The following is a 4,344-nucleotide window of genomic DNA, read 5'->3' as shown; positions in this document are numbered from 1 at the left end:
GTACAGATGGCCCATAGGCACATGAAAAGATGTTCAAAATCATTAACTATCAGGGAAATGCAAATCAAAACTACAATGAGATATCACCTCACTCCTGTCAGAATGGCTATAATTAACAAGACAGGAAACAACAAGTGTTGGAGAGGATATGGAGGGAAGGGAACTGGCATACACTGCTGGTGGGAGTACAAACTGGTGCAGCCACTATGGAAAACAGTATGGAGATTCCTCAAAAAATTAAGGATAGAACTACCATATGATCCAGCTATTCCACTGCTGGGTATTTATCCAAAGAACTTGAAAATACCAGTGCGTAAAGATACACGCACCCCTGTGTTCATTGCAGCGTTATTCACAATAGCCAAGACTTTGAAGCAGCCTAAGTGCCCATCAAGGGATGAATGGATAAAGATGTGGTATATATACACAATGGAATACTACTCAGCCATAAGAAATGAAGAAATCCATTTGTGACAACATGGATGGACATTGAGGGTATTGTGCGAAGGGAAATAAGTCAGAGGGAGAAGGTCAAATACCGTATGATCTCACTCATTAAGAAGTAGATAATAACAACAACAAACACATAGAGACAGAGATTGGATTTGTGGTTACCAGAGGGGAAGGGGGGAGGGAGGAGGGCAACAGGGATAATTAGGCACATGTGTGTGGTGATGGATTTTAATTAGTATTTGGGTGGTGAACATGAGAACATGATGTAATCCATGCAGAAATAGAAGTATAATGATGTGCACCTGAAATTTATACAATGTTATAAACCAATGTTACCACAATAAACAAAACAAAAAAAAATTTAAAGAGTATTTAAAAATAATTATGTATTAACAATATTAATAATGTTAAAAATAACAATATAATATCTATTCCAAGATGACACATAATTAATTCCTAAGGCAATAAAACAGAAAACCAGTGCCCTTAGTTTAGAAAAGAAAAACATAATAAAAAACAACTTCAGTGCCCTGATGAAAATATGGGTTTGGGTCATTTTTGAGGTGAATGAAATATCACTTTCTACCTTTCAAATTAATAACTCTCTGTCATTAAATTATGAATGAAACAAATGAAAAATTAAATCAACTCATAAAGTGGAATTGAAGATAGAGAGTACATCATTAAATCAGTTATGCCAATCTTATATCATGAACACAAAGATTTGTGTGCAGATAAAACTTTTGTACAACAGTATTTGAAACAGTCTTACACACACACACAAGCAAACACCTCCATTCAGGGCTGTGTGCTTTCATCACAAAGAGTTAGCAAGCCTAGTCCACATGTCCGAAGCCTCTCCACGCTTGCTACATCCCAACTACTATTTGGTATGTGAGGAGCCCTTTTTGTGATGAATGCAGTGTGTTTATTAATCTTAATTAATTTTTGAGAAGTAGATTCCATTTCTGGAAGGTTTTTGCAAAGCTCACAATCTTGTTAGGCATATGGAGAGAGTAACTCAGGGAGAAATTGAAGAATATGACAGAAGTATTACTAAACATTCTGTCTCACTGTGGTCAGAACTTTTTTCTGATCTACACAGTACAAACCAAACGGATGGAGCATGAAAACAAATCTTCGCTGTGGGTGGCCTTATCTTTTCAGCCAAAACTTTCCACATATCTCCAGAAAGGATATATGTCCAATAAATCCTCTGAAAAAAAGTCTCAGGGATCTTTCTCAAAATATTTGTCTAATATCTTTCTAAATGTTTAATCCCATTACAAAATAATCTAATTTCTACAAATAATCATTTTAAAAAAGAAATGAACATTTTCACAGTTTCATTTCACAGAAAATGAAACTGTGTCAAAAAATTCAGCCTTATTTGTACTAATAAAAACATACAGTCACCTAAGTGTCCAACAATAGGTGAATAGTTAAGGAATTTATGTTTTGTGAAATTGATAGACTCTTAGCCAACTATCAGAACAGGATCATATAGAAAAATGGAAAAACGTTTGCCATGTAACATTTGGTGAAGACAAGTAAATATATGATTTTAAGTATATTGTGATTATAACTGAAACATGTGCTTGGAATTATAGAAAAACTAGAACTGAATATTAAAAAAAGAAATTATGCTGTGTTACTGGGTTCAGCATAATTTTTTTCTTTAAAAAACACGGTTTATGTTGCCATTGTCTTCTATGTATTATAATCAAAACTATAATGAAATTTTTGTTATTTCAGAAAGTACTTGTCTTTTCTCTCAACTGCTCTGTTCTTTCTCTGGTCAAAGCTGTTGCACCACATGAGCGGACCTAAGTAAGTGCATAACACATAAGTGGGTTGTAAGTCTGTTAACACTTGTCTTCCGACTGGGCTTTTTGTTTACTGAGTTATCTTTGTCAAGAGCTCTAGTTCCTCACAGCGTTTTACACAGACTAATTGTTAAAAATAATTAAAAATATTTAATGCCTCCAAGAAATGCCACTGTAACTTGCAAAAGACAGTTACTGGAAAGAGCAGATCTCATCTAAATTTTTAATTACAAGACTGATATAAAGCTCCAAGCAAATGTCATCTACTATGTTGTTGACATTTTTATGGCCTTCAGATGTAGCAATTAAATAATTTATTTAGTGAATTATGTTTGTAAAATTCTGCAATAGGCATTAGGAGGACTGTGAAATAATATCAAGCTTCTCTATAAATGTGACTTTGTACAGCATTAATAAATCAAGCCAAGTTTTTGTTGTTTGTTTTTCAAACAAAATTTTTTTTCAAATGTGTGAAGGAAATACTTGGAGCGCTTATATGTCTCATACAAATAGATTAGCATGCAATTAAACCAAGATTAGAATATAAATCAGTGCATTCTTCTAGCATGTCCATGTTTTCTCTCAAAAAAAAAAGAGTACAGACCCTTTGTCCGCTGGTGTTACTCCCATGAATCCCACGCGTACATTATGTGACACGACAAAAGAGACTTTAGTGATGTGATTAAAATTACTAGTCAGCTGATCATAAAATAGAGAGATTATGGATTATCCAGTGGACCTAATCTAATCACATGGACCCTTAAAAGTAGAGATCTTTCTCTGGCTAGAAGGAGAAAGCAAATGAGAGATGAAAGGCGTGGGAAGGACTTGATATCCCATTGCTTATTTGAAGGTAAAGAGGACCACATGGAAAGCATGAGAAGGAAGTGAATTCTGCCAACAATCAGTGAGTTTGGAGGTGGACTCCAAGCCCCAGATGAAAAGGGCAACCCTGGCTGACACACTGGGAAGACGCTGAGCAGAGAGTCCAGTCAAGCTTCTTCGGACTTCTGACCTACAGAAATGTGAGATAGTAAATGGGTGTTGTTTTAAGCCATTCGATTTTCAATAAATTGTGGTAATGGCAGGAATAGAAGTTAATACAGTATCTGTCCTCTTCACCCTGCATGGGGAAAATAGAAAGTCAAACAAAGTTTTACAGTTGATTTAATTAATTTTTACCTTCTTTTTCTCTATGCTTCTTCCTCTTTCTTTCTGAAGCCATCCAAGGACAATTGGCTGTATTATAGTCCCCTACAAGGATGGTTTTTTCAAGATAAGTGCACATGTTGAAAATCAACCCCATGAAAACTTCCTTTTTCTTTAAATCTGGCTGATACTAGAGAGAAAGGTAGAAAGTGCTTCTCAGATTTACCCAGTGGTATTTCCATTTCAGATTTTGATACATGAAGAAACAGTTCAAAAGTAATGAATCTGAAATGGCAAAATTTACAGCATTCTAATAGACAGATGGGGAAGATACAATGGGATGGGTGGGTCATTCCCAATATGCCTTAAAATGCCTGTGGACCTGCAACATCAGCAGGATCTGGAAACATGGTAGAAATGCAGAATCACAGTCTCCACCTAAGAACTACAAAACCAGAATCTACATTTGAACAAGATCTCCAGGTCATGCATATACAACAAAATTTGAGAAGCACTGCCTTAAATTGCACTATATGAGTGAAATATTCCTTCACAGTTTAGAAGAATATCCCTGCTAACAGCATCCTCTCACTGAAGCAAGGTCATGCATAGAATTAGGAGATCCCCTAAGGTTCAATTTCAGAATATTGTTGGCATATATTGAGCATTTATTTTGTGCTAAAGATTCTTTTAAGTGTTTATATTAATTATATGCCATTTAAATGTCATAACTAACATGAGGTAGATACACTATTACCCATATTTAATATAGGAAGAAAGTAAACTTTTGAAGAGGATAATTCCTTTGTGGACAGCCGCTGCACAGAGACTGGAATGAAGGCAGGCTGACAGCCCAGCGCCTGGAGAGCTGCAGTCAGTCACTACACCATGGTGCCTTCTATTAAGCTTTAAAGTA

The sequence above is a fragment of the Ceratotherium simum genome, chromosome 17 (assembly GCF_057802395.1).
Source record: "Ceratotherium simum simum isolate JZ-2026a chromosome 17, ASM5780239v1, whole genome shotgun sequence".
Taxonomy (NCBI): domain Eukaryota; kingdom Metazoa; phylum Chordata; class Mammalia; order Perissodactyla; family Rhinocerotidae; genus Ceratotherium; species Ceratotherium simum.
This window is presented reverse-complemented; position numbering follows the sequence as displayed.